General features: G+C 34.9%; 1 long non-coding RNA gene across 2 annotated transcripts; it reads left to right on the forward strand.

Moving 5' to 3' along the window:
* Positions 1 to 14,775: 14,775 nt before the first annotated feature.
* On the forward strand, positions 14,776 to 19,142 carry LOC139872869 (uncharacterized). Of its 2 annotated transcripts, XR_011767187.1 has the most exons (4): positions 14,776 to 14,985; positions 15,122 to 15,222; positions 15,323 to 15,419; positions 18,901 to 19,142. It is a non-coding gene; the product is annotated as an uncharacterized lncRNA (long non-coding RNA). The 2 variants fall into 2 exon arrangements; XR_011767186.1 differs by having other exon boundaries at positions 15,122 to 15,419.
* The last annotated feature ends 1,984 nt before the right edge of the window (positions 19,143 to 21,126 follow it).

Raw genomic sequence — 21,126 nt, forward strand, 5'->3', positions numbered from 1 at the left:
ATTCCGAAAATCAACAGTGACTACGTCACCGGTTAAGTCGAACCTGCATTTACTCATTCCACTATTTTGTGATAACTTCATTCGTACTCCTCGAATAATCGAATTATTTTATTCATATTATTCAATAATGATAAAATTCTATTTATCAACTCATATTCGTCAGGAAAACATATTTATTGTTAGCCATGACGACCTCACTCAAATTTCGGGACGAAATTTCTTTAACGGGTAGGTACTGTGATGACCCGGGAATTTCTGGCCAAATTTAAACTTTAATCATTATATGAGTTCGACACGATAAGCAAAGTTTGTAATGTTGAAGTCTCAAAAACTTTAAACTGGGTTCATGTATACATTTGACCTTTGACTAATCTCGACGATTCACGAACAATTGTTGTTAATAATTATGTATATATAAATATAAGTATATGTGTATAAATAATAATGTTAAATAATTAAATACAAATTAAACAGTAGAATTAAATATGAAAAAAAATAATATATAATATAATACTGTTATTATTAAAAAGAATATATATATATATATATATATATATATATATATATATATATAAACATAGATGATAACTATACACGAGTATTATTATATGTGTATTGTAATATATACATATAAAAGATATAAATATTATGTGACGAATTTATAACATCTATCTCTATTATGAAATAATATAGTAAATAGATATATAACAATTATATATATATATATATATATATATATATATATATATATATATATATATATATAAACATTATTAATATATTCACATTTACATATATAATATGTAATATAAAAACAAGTTAAAAATATAATGACAATTATATTATTACTACCTTCATTATTAAAATCATTATTAATGATATCAACAAATGTTAAATAATTAAAATTTTAATAAATTTAAGATTACGATTGTCAAAATAAATACTTAAATGTAAATATTACTATAAGAATGATTAAATTTATTAACTAGATATAATTTAAATATTATTGGTATTATGATTAATACTATTATTATTATTAATATCATTACTTTTATAAATATAATTACAAATTATGGATATAGTATTTTATAACATTATTATTATTTCTTGTATTATTATCCATGCTAATATAATTAGTATTATTATTATAAGTATCATAATAAGATTATTATTATCAATTTTCTTAAAACCTTTATCATTGTGATTTATTATCATTATTACTCATATTATTATTATTATTATTAAAGCATTAAGATTTAGTTTATTTTTAACATAATTGCGATTATTAATTATTAACAATAATTATAATGGGTACGTATGAATCAGTTTCCCATCCAAATCAATTAGTGTATTAAACTTTTGTTTCTATCTAATATATGGTACGAACCAATCTTATATATCCATTAATATGTTTTACGTTTTGTTTCTACTCCAATTCTGTTACACATAGCAATCCATTGTAATCAATTATTGAATCTGATTTTTATTTTGTTATTTTTATTTTTTCCCTGGCTCATGAAAGTGTGTCGACACACCACTTGGCTACAAAATAATCTTAATCACTTTTTTTTGTTGCTGTACAAATCGTCAACACAGAATTATATATGTTAACATCTTCTGCAAATTGATTAAAGAAACAGATTCTTTATTTTTTTTTTCTTTTACAGCGAAACCGCTGTTCTATATGGTTTATTTTCCAAATTCGAAATCGAAATAAATGATAAAATCTGTTAACGTGGTTTTATCAGGAATCATTTACTCAATATATCTTCAAAATTTCAGCTTCAAATCCTTTAAAATGAATCCTAATTGTAGAGTCAAAGTTCATAATAAAAAGTTAACTGTTTTTGTAATTGGAGAAATTCGAACTCGTTTTGAGGTTTCAAATCCAATTAACGATTTCAATAGTTTATAGATATGAATTAAAATTTATTTCATGTTGTAAGATTTGTTTAAAACGTCATAGAAATCAAAATCATTTTTTTTTCTTTCTTACTAGCGACGAGCATCAGTGGGGGGAGCTGTTTTCTTTTTATTTTTTTTTGTCAAACTAATTAAACACAAATTAGTGTATGAATAATGACATTAAGTCTTAAACCGATTATACAATTCGCGAATTTGATTTGGGATGAGTTTGAATGGAATTCATTGATGAAGAAGATGAACACTAGTAATACGGGTTAAATATAAAAGCTTTCTGTTATATTTCGGATAAATGGGCAACAGCCCACTGGTTATGAGTGTTAGCGGGAAGCGGGAGGTCGTGGGTTCGAGCCTTGTTGTGGGCAATTCTTTTTACACAAGCTTTAAAGGGTATACCAAATTTCTTTTATTATTATTATTATTATTATTATTATTATTATTATTATTATTATTATTATTATTATTATTATTATTATTATTATTATTATTATTATTATTATTATTATGATTATTATCATATTGTTATTGTTATTGCTATTATTAATAATTACAATTATTATTATACATACTAGGATTAATAATATAATTAGTATTATTATTAATATTATTATTATTATCATTATCATTACTAGATTAACTATAAATATTATTAGTATCATTATTATTATTATCACAAATAACATAAATATTATTGTCGATAATATTATTACTATTATCTATATGATTATCATTAATAAGTAATGCAACTTTTTATTATTTTTGTAAATATTGGTAATTGTACCATTCTTAGTACTATTATTATTATGAATATGTTTAGGATGATTATTATTGTTATAAAACAATATAGGTTATTATTACTCTCGCTAATATTAGTATAAATATCATTTTCGTAATTATTAGTTTTACTATTATTATTATTAACATATGTATCAATTTTAACAATATCGTTATTAGTATTATCAATATTAAGAAAGTTATTATTATTAGTAAATCATTATTATCAAAACTATCATTTCCGTTACAAATAAATATTTTGTACCTAAAATATACTTAATACATATATTATAATCATATTAATAGTTTATATATCACCTACCAATTATTATAACATTATTTATATAAATAATTATATATAACGAATTAAGAATATTTTCATATAATACTAACCATATATATATATATATATATATATATATATATATGTATATATATATATATGTATATATATATATGTATGTATATATATATATATATATATATATATATATGTATATATATATATATATATATATATATAGATATATTAATATAACCAAATATATAGATATTAAACATTTAAAATATATACACAATCTAAATAAGTATAATATATAATTCAAGTTATAATATATAAACTTGTTCGAATACGATTATACATTTTAATATATATACAAATGATATAGGTTTGTGAATCCGAGGCCAACCCTGCATTGCTCAGTTTATCTAATGTTGTCATATGTATTTTTACTACAAAATACATTAGGTGAGTTTCATTTGCTCCCTTTCTAATGCTTTTGCAATATATTTTTGGGACTGAGAATACATGCGCTGCTTTATAAATGTTTGACGAAATAGACACAAGTACTTAAAACTACATTCTATGGTTGAATTATTAAACCGAATATGCCCTTTTTTAGTCTGGTAATCTAAGAATTAGGGAACAGACACCCTAATTGACGCGAATCCTAAAGATAGATCTATCGGGCCCAACAAGCCCCATCCAAAGTACCGGATGCTTTAGTACTTCGAATTTATATCATGTCCGAAGGAGGATCCCGGAATGATGGGGATATTCTTATATGTATATTGTGAATGTCGGTTACCAGGTGTTCAATCCATATGAATGATATTTTTGTCTCTATGCATGGGACGTATGTTTATGAGAAATGGAAATATGAAATCTTGTGGTCTATTAAAATTATGAAATGATTATTTATGTTAAACTAATGAACTCACCAACCTTTTGGTTGATACTTGAAAGCATGTTTATTCTCAGGTACGAAAGAAATCTTCCGCTGTGCATTTGCTCATTTTAGAAACATTACTTGGAGTCATTCATGGCATATTTCAAAAGACGTTGCATTCGAGTCGTCGAGTTTATCAAGATTATTATTAAGTCAATTATAGTTGGATATATTCTGAAATGGTATGCATGCCATCAATTTTCGTTGTAAAGAAAGATTGTCTTTTAAAATTGAATGCCATGTTTGTAAAATGTATCATATAGAGGTCAAATACCTCGCGATGTAATCAACTGTTGAGAATCGTTTATAATCAATATGGACTTCATCCAGATGGATTAGAACCGGTCCTTTCACCTATGAGGTGGAGGTTATCGTTGATAGTAAGTTCATCGAAGAGGATAACAAGTTCTTGTTTCGCAAGACACGCCTTTAAGTTTGATACACAGAATGTAGGATGAACGGAATTTGTTTGAGTCGAAAGTTCTAAGCGGTAAGCAACGGGTATGATACGCCCCAAGATTTCAAAAGGATCAGAATCTCACGGATTTAGCTTTTTACTTTTCCCGAAACAGATTACACCTTTCCAAGGTGCGACTTTTATCGGCATAGCTCTTTTGGCAACTACGGGCCATCTTGAGCCTTCCTCGGATTGGAATGATTTTAACGGTTACTCCATGAATGAGTCCGGGTTCGGTGACTTGATTATCATTTACTTGGTTCTACAAAAGGAGGATGACATTTCCGGTCATATAAGATTTCAAAAGGTGTGACGTTAAGACTTGAATGATAACCATCGTTGTAAGAGAATTTGGTTAAAGGCAAAAACTTTTCTCAAGTATATTTGAAGTTGATAACATGAACTCGTGTTTATGGTTTCCAAGGTTCGAGTCGTACATTTGATTTATTCGTCGGTTCGTGGATGACACGCGGTACTTATGTCTAAACGTGGTCCCGAGACTTTTGTAAGGCACCCCGAAATCTAGAAGTGAAACGAGGATCTCGATCCGAAACGAGGTACATTTCCTTAAGAGATATTTTGAACAAGTTTTTGTTTCTCAAGAATTTCGCGCCGCGGAAGATTTATCGGTTTTCAAAAACGTTCATTAGAGCAAGTTTCTTATCGGTTTCTAAAAAAAAAGTTCATTAGGACTATTCACCCTCGTGGTGAATACTAGTATAATGTGAAAAGTCTCTCTCTCCACTGAGAATTTAGATAAAATATTTCCTTATACGGGAGTACGTGATGCGAGAGAAGTTTCCGCCTTAATGTGAGCATAACAAGCATATTGTAGTTCGTCGATAAAACTGTGCGAAAACGAGATGGTATACACGCATAGCATATGGTTGAAGTTGAAGTAATTAGTCATTCATTCGGAAGCATAAGTATGGTTCGATAATAATCGATGACGTGTCCCGGGTATGGTTGTTATCAGTATTCTCGGAGTTGTCGGATGTTCAAACAAGAAAAATGAAGTCATGTACATGGCACATGGTGGTGATTAGGTTGATCGAGTCCAACCACCATCACGTGTCATTAGAACTTTGGTATGATTTACCGTAATATAACCACGTTGATCGAGTGTCATTATATTACGCTAACTCATACCTCCATTCCCACATCACTCCATAGAATCAAGTTCGTGTAACCGTGAAGATCTAAAATGAACAAAGTGTAACGGCATCTCTAACGTGACTCGTATTGAATCGAAAGAATTAGTGCAACTCTAAAGAAGCGTTCCCCGAGGGAAGTGTATAATCTTGTGCACGTCAATGCGGTTCGAGTCAAATGATAATGTATTTAGGTATGAAAAGAGTAACGAATCATGATAACGAGTAGTACGCAACCGTAGTGATAAGTAGTGACGACGATACTCACCTGGAGTAGTGATGATAGTAACAAGAAGTGGTAGATAGTAAGGAACACCGGTGTGACACCGATAGTAAGTTGAAACGGTGGCGAATAACAATCTGGGACACAGAGTTCCCGAACAAGTATGACTAATGAAGTCGTCGTCATCCTTATGCGTATGAATCTTGAATTTACGTGTGTTACCAGAAAGTGGCAGAATACGGATTCGTAAGATGAAAACTTGGTACCATTAAGAAGTTTGCCTAAGAATGATTCAAGTATAATGCACAAGTAGTCAAGTAAGTGCTATCTATAGAAAATGTATGTCAGAATGCAATGGCTAACTATCCGGTTGTAGTCTAGATTCACTAATGCGTCCTAACGACTCTGTCAGACACACTAATGCACATCCTAGTTCCCTACAACCAACGCTCTGATACCATCTGTAGCGACCCGTCTAAATCGTCATTGACGGCGCCGCTAACTTAGGTCCCGTTACGTGGTCGTAGTCCCTATATGAGACTCGTTTAACCAAAATTATGTCGCGTTCTTTTGAAACGTTTCATGCTTACAAAGTTTAGTTTACAAAACCGTTCGACAACAATTTTAAATTTACAAAAGTTACAAAGTGTAAATGAAATAACTTGCGACATAATATAAGTTGAAAATCATGGTTGCTATAAATAGCGTAAGTATGTAAACATTTGTTTGAATCCAAAGGTGCTATCACTAGCGTATGCATGTATGCTTGACTCCAATCAAAGTAATCAAAGTGTGCGAAAGCATGTATCAATTAGCCAAGTATGAACCTGAGAAAACATGTAGAAAACTGTCAACGAAAAACGTTGGTGAGATCATAAATGTATTTGTAAAAGTATGTTTTTAAATCACAAGGTTTAGTATCAAAGCGTATACATCTATAAAGATGTGTTTGTATCAAATCGTATACATCTCGAAAGATGTTGTTTGTAAACCATAAGATTTAGTATAAAGTGAATATCAAGCGTATACATCCCAAAAGATGTTGTCTGTATCACGAGCACCCAATTACCAAAACTTAACTGAATCTTACCTCTGCATAATAGTGTTAGAACCTACACTATATCCCGAAAATACATTTCATCCCTTAGATGAGGGTTCGTAAAACCCGCATGGCCACACAACATAAGTTCTCGCTCACACCCTACAAGTGTAACTAATGGTAGTTGGACTTGAGGATTTTCGTTCTAACTCGTATGTATCTTTGCTCTTATATTCGTATTTGTGTTCAAAGTATGAAAGTATAAACCGTATAAAATGTATATAAAGTATATGTTTCTCAGCCCACGATTTAAAAGTATAAAAGTGTTTGAAAGGGTGGGACTATGATCTCACCTCGAGTGCACGAGTATAAATGTACTTCACAAAGTAAACGCGTGCATGAAAGTTGTTTAGCCTTGACCTAAACAAGTAAGTTGTATCAATTAACCGGTTACGACACAAGGTCGACAAAAATGTGTTCAATTAGTCCTATGGCTCGTTACGACTCGAATAGTATAGCATGTGAATCACATTGTCAAGTTTCATGCAAGAATCAAGTATAAACGAAGATTAGAACGATTGCATAAACGTTTGTTTAAGTTTGACTAAAAGTCAAACTTGGTCAAGTCAAAGTCAACAAAAAGTCAACACGTTCGGGTCGGGTCCCGAACTATTTTTCTGTGCTAATTATTCATATATAAGCATGTTAGAACAAGTTACATGTGAATCGGAGGTCCATAGTATAGCAAACATTTTGCGTGAAATTGAAAAGTGGGACAGATCCTGGAACACGGCAAACGCCGCACCGCGACCCAGGATTGCCGCGCCGCGGCAATGAATGTGAGCTGGTACCTGGTCTGCTGAATTTGTTCAAGTCTTAAAACAAAATACAATTAAACGCAACTTGCAAACCGTAAACACTTAGGACTCATATCTTATATCGTTGGGAAGCTCTTTTGATAAGGAATACAAATAACTACTTTTCACCAAGCAAAAAAATCAATTACAATAACCGAAATCTCGTCAAGTGATCATTATAGGGTTATTTTCAAAGTTTCAAGTTCATCAAATGCATTTTAAGTTTTGGGAATCCAATTCACACATATGATATGCCATTTTGAAGGCAATGAAACATACATTACAACTATACATTTAAAATTTACATTTTATGGCATTCGAAACATCAAAAGCTCGTTTTAAGTCTATCAAACCCTAACCAAAATCCACAAAAATCAATATTCATGTTTTTGAAGTTTTCTTAATCAACCTACGCATCAAAACGAAGCTAGTGATACTAGTAACACAATTAAAACATGAACTTTAACAATTTGACAACATTAACTCATCCAAAATCAAAGATGAAGCACACCCATTTTCAAGTTAATGCTAGTTACTCCAAAATAACAAATTGAGCAAACAAAACATATATTCATGTTATACTTGAGCCATAGACACTAACTAACACCATTTCAAGTATATAAAATGAATTTAGAGAAATCTAGAGTTTTTCGAAAGTTACCCAAACGAGATGAAATTGGTACCAAAATGTAGAGGATGAAGAGAGGATCACGAAAATGTAATTTGTTTTGATGTTTGCTTCTTGATCCGGATTTAGATGATGATTTTGTGAGTTGGGTGTTTAAGTTCCAAAAATGGAAGTATGAAGAGAGAAAGAGGAGAAAGAGATGAGAAGGTGGGTGGAAATGAATGGGTGGATGAGGTGGGTTGACTAGTTGACCTAGTCAACTAGTTTTCCCACTTGGCAACCTCGGTCCCTCAAGTTTCGAAACGGGTGCGCGAATTCGCCAAACGAATATTTTAAAAACGCTCAAGTAAACGAGTGATGTTATAACTAAATAACGAGAATATTATGAACGTTTGTCAATGGAATCTACGAATATAAATAACGAAAGATATTAAAAAAAAAAGTGTTAAAAATAAATTTAACAGAAAAATGCGGGATGTTACAAAATGGGTTTTGGTGTTCGGTCGTTAAGCGCGTGTTCGTTTTCGCGTTGAAGTGGATGAACCATGAGGTTCATCGGGTGGATTGAAATTCTTGAAATTGAGTGTTGATCTCGATGTATGTTGGTAAAGGAGTCTACGTGACGCGACATTAGGTGCCTTTTTATACCTACTAGCGTGGTGTTCGACTCTGATTGTGTTGCGGTTACATTGTACTTAGGGTACCGAAGTGAAACCCTTAGGTACATGAGCAGTCGGGTGAAATTCGACAAACTAAAGCAATTGGATAATTGCGAGTGTATAGTTTGTGTAATTTGTGGTACACTTTTTGTTAGAAGTGTTTAAGGATAGGTTAGGATCCTTGGTATGCTCAAAGTTGAAGCAAGACGTGGTGATGGGCCGTGTGAACCCAATTATTGGTAAAGTCTACTTTTGGTAGCATTGTGTGGGTGTACAAAATGCGGTTATGGAATGTAGTTCCAAGTTGGGGAGTTACACTCCCGCACGAGGAGGTTTTTAGTGTGAGATTTCGGACAATGCTTTTGGTAGATCCAAAATTTGTGTCGGGACCTAGATTTGGTCGATTAGTGGTAGGGTACAATTTCGGTTAAATTGTACTTATGATTTTGGATTTGAAATATCACCAAGGAAGTAATGTGGTAAATCTCGTTGAGAGATAATGGACGGGTATGGTGAGCAAGGTGAAATCCCTCGGTTAAAGGATGTGCGTATCGGATCCTCTTTTAGAGAATTATTGTTTTGTGCCTATGTTTGATATAGGCGGTTCTTGCTCGATTGTGTGAATGGTTAGTGGTATCCGTTAGGATTCACTATGGCGTAGCAGAGCGCGATGTTACGCTACTCGTTGTTCGAGGCCAAAAGGGATCGTTGATTGGTGGAGCATGACCTTCGGGGTCCTCTGACTTCATCATGAGATCATTGATTGGTGAAGCATGACCTTTGGGGTCCGCTGACTTCATCATGGGATCGTTGATTGGTGGAGCATGACCTTCGAGGTCCGCTGACTTCATCATGAGATCGTTGATTGGTGAAGCATGACCTTCGGGGTCCGCTGACTTCATCATGGGTGTAGTGTTATATCGGTGAAGCATGACCATTGACGGGGTCCGCTGACTTCATCCGGTGTTGAGATTTGGGAAGTGGGTCGCGTGTAGTTTTCCGCCAGCCTTCATGTTGTTGGATGTGTGATCTATTGGTTGTTTTATACGCCAATGGTGGGGTCGTAAGGACCACGTTGTGTGAACTAACGGTGGTTTTATACGCCGATGGTGGGGTCGTGGGGACCATGTCGTGGGATTAGTGAGGCGATAGCCGTGTTTCGCTCACATGTTGTTACGGGTGTGACAATAGTCGATTTTGTACACCTTAGGTTTAGCGTTGCCATAGTCGTTTTGGGCGCTTTTGGTTTTAGCCGTTGCTTATGATGTTAGGATAGTGGTGTATTGGTGGTATTGCGCACTACAAAGGATGTTTAGTGGTAAGTGTAATCCATAAGGATTCATGTGGTTCGATCTTCAATGTTCGGATTGTTGACTTTAGATTGAGACTTGGTCGTTTTTAGCGTTGTCCTTGGTAAAGGTACGCTAAGGAATGGATATCTCGGTACGAGATGGATTGAGTTTTTCCCGATATGGGGACTTGAGCAGGTTTTAGTGCTAGGATTGTGGTTTTGATAAATCACGGGTGGCGATTTTAGTTGTTAAAGGTGATTCATTGGGAAGAATTATCTAGGAAGGTTCGGATTGGGACTTATGATTGAGGACCGTTGAGTAGTTCCGGATTGGTTAAGTGGGGAAGATCACGAGGACGTGATTGATTTTAAGTGGGGAAGAGTTGTAAGACCCAAATATTTATTGTACATAATCTATTTATGGTGTACGATGCGTGTATGAAGTGTACGCAGCATGTACGTGTTGCTTACTCGAACGTCGAAGGAAACTGGACGTTGTCTGAAGTGACAAGGTGTGTACGTATATTTTCAACCCCAAATAAATTTTGAGTTGATGTTTCAAAGCCTTACCATTGGAAAGAAAATCTTATTACGTTTCCAACGATATTTGATTCATCGAAAACGGAGCTACGGTCAAAAAGTTATGGCCAAAACAAGAAACTGAAAACTGACCTGAAGGTTGGAGCGGCACTCCACATTATGGCGCGGCGCTCCGAATGCGTCAGAAGCAATTTTCAGCTTTTTTAAAAGATTTAAATGAGGGGTACTTTGGTCTTTTCATTTAGGGTCGGTTTAGGGTCACCAAAACTGATCTAGAACTCCATTGGAGCTCATTTCTCACCCACACAAACACTCTCATCCATATCTAGAGAGAGAGGAAGGGTTCTAGAGTGAGAGAGCTTGAATTGGAGAAGAAGGAGTTGGATTCTCACCAAAGCTCGGGTTTTAAAGTTGTTCATCTCGCTCCTAGCTATGTTTTGGTAGTATTGGTAAGTTCTAACTCCGAATTTCATTTGTTAGATTTGATATTCAAGTTAGGGTTTGAGTTTGATTTGTAGTGAAACCCTCTTAGATGATGAAATGGGTTTATGGTGACTAGTTATTCTTGTCACTTGGCGGGTTTTGGGTTGGTTGACGATTTGGCCTTGATTAGGCTTTAATCTTGAGTTTAATCACTAGGTTTAGTGATTATGGAAGTGTTGGAATCACTTTAGGTGAATTTGGGTTGACTAATTTTGACTTGAGTCAAAATTAGGGTTTGGTGATGATTATGACCCAATTGTCGATTTAATAAGGTTTATAAACTTAAAATGGATTAAGTTGAAGTATAAAACCGAGTTAAACATGTTTTGATGTCAAGACTCGCTAATGGCGCGATGTTGACTCCTTTGGGTCAAAATTAGGGTTTAAGTGTCATTATGGGCAAGATAGGTGTTTAACACCTATGATTGGGTTTAATTGGCGTATTAGGACCATTCTCACTTGTGTTAGTGATTATTGGTTAATTTGGGCGCGATTTGTACTTGGAAGTGCAATCGAGTCGATATTGCACTAGGTGTCAATATGGGTTGGTTTGTAATCCACCCTAATTGTGTTGTTTATTATTATGATAATGGATTAGGTACGTTCATTGACGGATCAACGGATTTGGCTTGTTTTCTTCAAGACTTCAAGGTGAGTGGAATAATTATACATGTATGTATATAATTTATTTGCTTGTGCGCGATGTGCACAATAGCCGGGTTTTGGGGCACATCGATGCGACGATAGCCGTTTGGACACCTTTGGAAATAGTGACACAATAGCCGGATTTTGTGCGCTACATGTGACTTAAGATTTGGGGACCCGATATATTTATTGTAATGCTAATAATTGACGATGAGTCACATAGCCGTTTTTGTGACCATTTAGGTGTTGCATAGCCGTTTTTGCACACATTAATTAATGGTGTCACATAGCCGTTTTTGTGACCATAGTTGTGGGACATAACCGTTTTGTCCAATTGATAATTATGCACATAGCCGTGTTTGTGCATATGGTGGTGAGTAATAGCCGTGTTTTACTCCCACGTTGTTGCCCGTATTAATTGTTGCACATAGCCGTGTTTGTGCACACGAATGTGAGTAATAGCCGTGTTTTACTCACACATTGATCAAGTGATGCCATAGCCGTTTTTGGAACACTTGGGGGTGATGCCATAGCCGTTTTTGGAACACCTCGGGGGTTAGCATACCATAGCCGTGTTTTGGCGCTAACGGTTGTTATGAACATCGATGACTTGTTTCGCGAAGTCATTCCCCCGCGAAGAGTTAGTTAACCATGGATTATAGTTGTTGTGTAGCATTTAATTAATATTATGACTATTATGCTAATGGTGTTGCTAGTTGTACGATTATGATGCTACTAGCTTTGTTACGAGATGATATGCGAGATTACGCTAAGATTTATGCTAGTTGTACGTTTGATGTTACTAGTTTGTGCGAATTGATACACGAGGTATTTATGGTGCGTTTGATGTTACTAGCTTTTACGCTTGTTAAACGAGTTCATTGTGGTAAGATTGATTATGCTAGTTTCTTATGCTTTGACATGCGGGATTAATGTGTGGTTTGGGTAAGGGAGTGCAAGTAGGTAAATTATATATGTACGTGTGTAATTATTGCACTCACTAAGCTTTAGCTTACCCTCTCATTGTTGACTTTTTATAGATTTGCATGGATGCGGTGGCTCGGGTAAGCGCGGGGACTAGTGGACTTGCGTAGTTGCTTTAAAGGCATGCTTTTGGATTCGATTAGGATTGGGTAGCGTATCCCCAATCGCCATGCTAGGCCTTTATTTTGTATTACAAATCATGTGGTTGAAAACTTGTATTTTCGTATGAAATTCTTAAAACGGCCGATGTGGGCCCGGTCTCGTAAGACTCATTTTATTATTGGAACGTGTTAGTTTTAACTATTGAAATATGTTGTGAAAACCGTTTGATCTAAATGTGTCGGGAAGTCGAAGATCTTTTTCACAAAAAAGGAAAAGTTGGACAGGCCGTTTTGGCGCGCCGCGCCACTATGCTGTACAATTTTTTTTTTTATTTTGCATATTTCGATTGCATATGGGTCTGGTTGTTACATAAAGCTAGAGGCTTCCACCCTACAGCTAACAATCCCAAACAAACTAGTAAGCACTCAGATTTACCAAATCATCATATATCATAATCCTGTGATTGCGTATTAATAACCTGAAAACCAATCAGATTTCCTCAACGAGCGGAATCAACAAAATGCGGAAGATAAAGTATGACATCGTTGGCCCTTAATAATCAGGTGCTTCTGATTACCCCACAATAACTTCACTCCAGGTTCTTCAAATATTCAGTACCTTTTGTAAATCCAACCATATAGCCCAAAGGTTCCCGAGACAAAACTGTTTCACCACTCACGACATCAAACCCGAAATATTCCTCCAAATATGCATCAAATTCAAAATCAATATCTGAAAGTCCAACGGTTCGATAATCACCAAATTATTACCATACTTAGATATGTATGTCTTGTCTCCCCAATTCGAATATCAGGCTGATCCAATGGTAGACGAACCAACAATAATTTTTCTTCCACAACTGCGCAATTATACCCTAAGGTTTTTTTCCCCGAACGGTAGCTGACTTAAAAGACATCTTATCTCCAAATTTAACGGTATAATCTCTACCAAATTTTGACCGCATTTAGAAAAATGTTTCAACACCTATAGTTAAATATCAAGGTGATCCAGCCGTTAACAAACCTGTTACGAATTTTCTCCCACAGCAGCGCTAGAATCTTCGAATTTAATAGTTGAATCGTAACTTTGAACTTCTTTGATCTATAAATCGATTCAATAATCAAGAGCTCGATTGCATCGACTCTGATAATAATATGTTTTTCTATATAAACAGATTACACATCGAGTACAAGATTAAAAGATGGAAGAGATAAACAATAATCAAAGATAAACAAATAATATACCAATGAATCTCGAGATTTTAAATCGTTTAAATAGAGAAACATTGGTTGCCAAGGAAGATCGAGCATAATCTTCCTCAAACTCTAGATTCGCCAAATGCGGATCACCATAATTAGGTTAAACTTTTAACCCTAAATGATACATTAAGTTTGTATTTATAGACCTGTAGGCCCATACGTACGGATGGACCTTTGTCCATACAGATGAATCATTCATCCTTACGGGTGATATAAGGCACGATTTTTTCTGGCGTAAAAAATGCGCGTAGGCCATTAAGTACGCTAGGTACTACCCACGCGTATCCAAACACAAGCGTAACAGCGTGTTTTTAATTCTGTAAATACATAACGCTACATTAAATATGAATATGCAACTTGAAAGTCCTCGCCGTATCGCGCGGGCTGATCCGGTTTAAGAATTAATTGTGATTGTGATTATGATTATTTCTCTAATTCCATAAAACTTACGCGTGCCCCAATTAATCGCGTGAATTAGGGCAACAGTTTCATGCTTATAATTTCATTAAGTTTTAAACCTCCCGAATTTATTTTGTCACGAGAAATTTTCTTCTTCAACTTCAATCCTCTTTGTTCGATTCCCGAGATTCTCAACATCAAAAAAACTGACAGCCTTTGATTTTCAAGTTTTAAGGTCGAATCTGGGTTACTTGATTGTTGCTTTGAAAAAGGTGGATTCAACCTTCAATTACAATTAATGGAGCGATTACGAACTATCAGATTTCTACATTTCATACTCAGGTTCTAATACATCATTATTGATTGTTTGGTCGAATGGGTGGGACAAATTGAAAGTCACTAAAAGTTTGTTTTGGACTGCCTTCGATCTTGTATTAACATTTGATTGTTTTCTTATGGATTTTGTCATCTGTTGCAGTTGTCATGGGAAATGTTTTAGGCTATTTCATGGAAATAGCGATATTGAGAAGGCACAGGAGTCCAACTATGGAACTCTGCATAACTTCTTAAGCAACAGAGGTTTGTTAGTTTGTATGAGCTTTTGATGATGTCCACCTACAAATATTTTTCCCTTCATAGCTTTTCTCGTGTCTTTCATTTTTGTATTGGTTATATACAGGCGCAGGAGCGGTTTAAATGTGAGAATTGTCATTATATTCTACATCAATGCTTTGTTTGGTGAACTCGGGTCTTCTGATAAATCTTCGAATACAGAGGTATGTAGTACTTTGAGGCAATTGATCACTAGCAAAATGGTGTGTTCTTTTTGTTATTTTTATATTTACTTGTTAACACTCTTTTTTCAGTAGTTGACTAATTTGTTCTCCGTTTTAAATAGGTCATTTTAATTTTATGTTTCTTATTCTTATATTAAGGTCCTTTTTCTTTATGAAAATTATTCAAAAGTGGAGTTGCGCTTTTCACAAAATGAGAGATCACTGTTGGTAGCAACTTGGCCGGGTTGGTGAATTGTGTAAATTTTCAGACAGTCGTTGGTTTGTGTTAAATCATTATCATTTGTACATGTTATAATGGCTTTTCTGTGTATATTTTATTTTTCTTCGAAATAACTAATGCATGTGTTAAGACTAAATTAGCATTTTTTTTTAATATATAATCATACTCTGAAACTTAAGAGTAAGAATGATTTTGGAGGTTATTGCACAAAAAATACACTTCGGGCATTTTCCAACCCCATTGAAAACATTTTTGCTTTTGGCTAAATTTTTAATTGTAGTTAGCTGTTACACGCTTCTATAATCTATATGGCTATGGGAGGAGTAAGATCTATCTTGGCTTATATATACATTGATCAAATATATACTTCTACCAACTGAACACGCCTTAGGGTCAATAGAACTGATGCTAGCCAATTAGTTCATTGCAGTAATGCTCTTGCGAATTGTCTTACTAGGGCTGTAAATGAGTCATTGATCGAGTTACTCGGTCAAGTAGATCACATTTTTAGGTACTGTTATAGGTGTGATGGTATCCTGATGGTCCTAACTTGCTATCGTTGTGAGGTTTTTCGTTGTAGTTTTGCAACCTGTGGCCACTTTTATCATCCGCAATGTGTTGCAGTTCTGCTACATAAGAATGATAAGGTTGAGCAACACTTTAAACAATATTTTTTCCCCTTTTATGATTAAACAACTACATTTTCTTTTCCATTTATATTATATAGTTAATAGTTAATAGTTAAGAGTTAGTAAGTAATAGTTATATTCAAGCTTTTGTAGCTTCCAATGGAGCTGAGGTCCTGCTGGCTGTGATTTGTTCAAACAGCTCTAGAATTCTCAAACCAACAATGGTTTGAAAAAGCTCAGTGCCATTGTTAGTTGCTACCAGGAAAATTAGAATTGCTCATCTATCTCTAAGACTGAAACCTGAAAGGTAAAAAGGTATTTCAATTAAGATTACGGATTATAGAACTGTACTAAAGCTGTTAAAATGGGCGGGTCATGGAGGCTAGGTAACATGTCAAAACACGTTTTGTTAGTGTGTGTCAGGTTTCATTGACTTGTAACCACTTTTGTCATTTTAAATTTATCATCAATTACGAATGCCAAAGTATAATATTACAGTTATTTTAGAAATGAGCCAAAAGTTTCTTAAGCCAAAACAGGTAACTTATAGTTAGGTCAGGTTAGGCTTAAAATGGTAGACAACCACATCATATGTATATTTATGTCCTATCGGCAGTTAATGCCTTAAATGTGATTACAAGTTAAAAGACCTATAATATTAATATTATGTGTAATAATAATCTTAAATATTACTTCTAATAAAGTAGTATAGGAGACATATCCGGACATTTCTCTCTCTCGAAAAACGTGAAACACATTCACATCTTCTTTCCGATCTCCTTTTATTTTTCCGATCTGTAAGTGCTTTTTCTTCACTACTCTTTGCCGGTTTGTAGTTCCGGTTTTGTTTCCCTCTCCGACCACCGGCATCTCACCGGTGGTTCGGATTTTATGCTTTTTGTCAAATAATTACAACCTAGGTCCTATGATGCCTTGACCCGTTTCATCTTCTCCGGTCGCTTCACCGACTTCCAGGCGGCGATTCCGAGTGGTTCTACTCGGGATCTGGGTGTTGGTTGGTTTTTGGGTTGGTATTTGATGTTTCCGGCATCTTTTGGGTTGCTCGCCGGTTTTTTCCTCTCCGATATTCGTGACCGGTTTCTTCCCTGAGGTGGTGGTAGGTGACGAATTCCACCGGAATTCTACTTTCATCTTGGTAAGTCTCGGTTATGTTTTAAGGTTAGGTTTAATTTTGGTGAGTTTGTGGTTGGTTTATGTTTTGTGTTGAAACCAGGCTATTTCCGGTGGCCGGACTCCGTCAGTGACCCCCGTGAACGGATGACGGCTGTTAGTGGCCGATTTGTTACTATTGGCCGGCGTCTGGGTTTGGGTGGTTGAGGGCGGTTTCAACCAGTGTCGTGAGGCTGTCTGACGGCTGTGAGAGGATGCTGACGACAGTTGATGTTGTTGGCGGCCTTTTGCGGTGGTCTGAAGCCTTGTGGCTGTCGGTTTCTGTTGGTGGCTGTTGGTGGCAGCTGGCGGTCGCCGGCGGGAAACGGCTACTGGTTTCTGGCCTCTGGTGGTTGCGGGTTTGTAATTGTTCTTTGAAAATTCGGCGTTGATAGCCGGGTTTCTGTTGGTTTGGTGCTGTAATTTGTACTGTTTGGTCGTCGTTCCGCTGTTATGTTCATGCCTCTCCCGTAGTCGGGTCTATCCGGGTGGACTCGATGTCGTTGCCGGCGTGTGTTGGCTTTGTTGACCATGGTAAATTGATGTATTTTGAAGTAGTTCTATCGGGATCCTTTTTTCCGCTCGAACGGGGTTTTGATCTTACTTGACGAGCATGTGGTTCTCTGGTTAGGAGTGTTATGGGTTCTTCGAGTACGAGAGGTTACTTTGATGTGCAGGCCTCGGGTTAGGTGCTGCTGGAGTGCCCGGCGTTCATTTTAGTGTGCGGCTTCTATGTAGTGGAGATTGTGGCGTTAGATACGTTCCCGGTTTTATGTTATATTTAGATTTAGGTTTGGTGGTTAGTAGCTTGTTGTATCATTTCATTTTCAATGTGCTCGCTCTCTTTCAATCAATGTTTTCGTCCAATTTGTAGGACGATCAGAGCGAGCCCTTACAATTTCAATCATTATTGTTTGTTTGTAACAACAGATCTTTACGATCTTTATATATATATATATATATATATATATATATATTAATATTTTTGCCGGAAAAAAAAATAGTAGTAGAGGAGACTGTATGCTATAATAATACAATATGAGGGACTTTTTTGCCCATTTACCCGTTCACGTTTCAGTTAAGTTTTTTATTTGACCTTAATCGATCCATGTAATAAATGGATAGATACTGTCATCTAACTAATGTGCATGCTACAAGAGAAGATTATGTGAACTTACCTCATGATCATAATAAGAACCGGGCCCATAGGAAAATTTGATACTATGGTAGGAACAAGTAAAGCTTCCTCCCACATGGGACCCATGATATGGTGGAACCTTCATCGAACAAGTAAACCGGGCTGAAGTATTTCCCTCCCTCATTAATATAAATTTTAATATGATTAATTCTATAAGTTTAGATTAAGTGGCTAATTACAGTGATTTACATTTTAAATGGCGTATACAATAAGTTATAATCCGTTTGTGTTTGCTTTTTTCAGGTTGTATCGGATGCGAAATCTGCATTCGAACTTTGAATTTTTCTCAAACTGAGCTCAAACTTTCATCATCATGAAGACTCATTGAAGTTGTATTATCTATTTCACTACACTAGAAAGACAATGTAAAAAACTATCGACGAATTTAACCATTGATTTCTGTACATATACTCTGAAATCAATAATTGTTAATTGTTTGCACGTAATGGTTTTGTTCAAAATTATTTAGTTATTAATTATTGGAATTTTAGGTTACCATATATGTTAACAAATCGGAATATATGATATGCTTCAGGTTTTAATATTATTTTATCAATCATTTGATTTGTGGTTTTTGGTTCAGTTGCATCCATTCTACTTTTTGATATTGGATTTACATAGTTAAAGAAGAGGCCAGTCGAAAGCTCATGTTTCTGTCTATGGCAGCCGGTTATTATCATTTCTTTTTGTGATTTATGAGTACTATTATGTATGCAATCAGTGACGTAAAGCTTTCATAACGCATGTTTTAAACTCTAAATTGATGGATGTCATTTGTTTATGCGTTATCGTAAGATATGACATTTCCTTGATCGCCAACAGTTTGGCTGGTTGAACAATCACAATGGCGAACAATAATTCAAAGAAATGAGGCTGCCTTTTGAGATTATGTTTAGGATAACAATCTAATGTTAAAATAATATTTGTACACCAACACCCCGCCATCTACACAACAAGTATACGTGGATTGGTGAACCATAAGGAAAAGATTGTTGAATGTCTACGAACGTGAAGGAATGCACGTGATCTCTATATAAGTTTATACCGGGGAATGATGTTGGTTTATACTTAATGATAATATTAATAATAACTAATGTCAATAAGTGTTTTGATGATGACAGATGCACATAACTAAAAGTGATGGTAGACATCTTGACATAAATATACAAGTTCACTAATCCACACTTACTCTAGCAAAAGACCAAAACCAAATGAAGCTTAATACGAAAATATATCACACGGTTTGGTCCACGGTCAACAGCAGGTCAGAGCGTGGAAGACCTTGCACCCTGGTTTATGAAATCAAGCGCACGGTCGACCTAACGGCTGACCGTGGGTCGACCGCAGAAGGTTCTGTCCAAACTTTTGATCAAATAAAGTTTGACTACTTCGGGGCATCTATAATTTATGAAACTTGTTTCAACATGCTTAAAATAGATTCCCCCTTCATATACAAAAGAGTTTTGGTTACTAGAACGCTAATCTTGGTTAATCACACCTAATGACACATTAATGACGACTTACCCTTGATTAAGGATAACACATAAGTGTTACAGGAAAAATTTGTGGTCCTAAAATGTATTTAGACATACTTAGGATGGTCATCAAGTTCCAACCATGAGTTGCTCCTTCCTTGTACATGTGTTGGATATTAATGTATACTTATACATTAATCTTGCAAAATGCCACATTGCAAGTAAACTTACATTGCCTTGATACAATGCTATGTCATCACTATATGTTTAATCCTAGATTAATTAGTGTTCTCTTGCTAGTCATTACATAATTATTAAGTGACTACTTGCTATTAATACATGAGTATTACTTGACTATGTGTTATTTGTCAACTTGCTTATACTCATTCAAATACATATATGAAAGATATTACTTGTCTTGCTATGTGCTACAAGTTCAAAAATCATCAACTTGTATTTGGACTACTTCAATATACTTATGCAACTTGGATAACAATTGAAGAGTCATAATCTAGTGGTCTTAAAAGGATAAAGATTTATTAACACACATATGAAATTTGCTTAAGTCTAGAAACAATTTTAAGAATGGTCTAGTCTTGATTAACATAATGTCTTACAACATACTTAATTAGTATTACTTGTTTCTCTTATTAAGACATTATGAATACACTTAATTAATCCACAAACAAGCTTAAAGATGAATATTATGTGCATTGTGATTAAGTGGCTTATTGTCATCAATGACATGTTGACCAACCAATTGGACTTTAACAAGTGCGTTAATTACAAACAAAAGATTATGTCAAAACTGAGATTGCCTCAAATGACTATTATGACTTGTACCCCAGAATGTTAGACTTACCACTTTGAACATGACAAGTCACTATCAAGGCAATACATCCAACATAAATGAACACTTAATGCATTTAGTACTTGTATGGGATGTTGGGATCTTTTGCATGTATTAAATGAAGTAAAGAGTCCAAAGATTTGA

The sequence above is a fragment of the Rutidosis leptorrhynchoides genome, chromosome 10, assembly GCF_046630445.1.
Source record: "Rutidosis leptorrhynchoides isolate AG116_Rl617_1_P2 chromosome 10, CSIRO_AGI_Rlap_v1, whole genome shotgun sequence".
NCBI classification, from domain to species: Eukaryota; Viridiplantae; Streptophyta; class Magnoliopsida; order Asterales; family Asteraceae; genus Rutidosis; species Rutidosis leptorrhynchoides.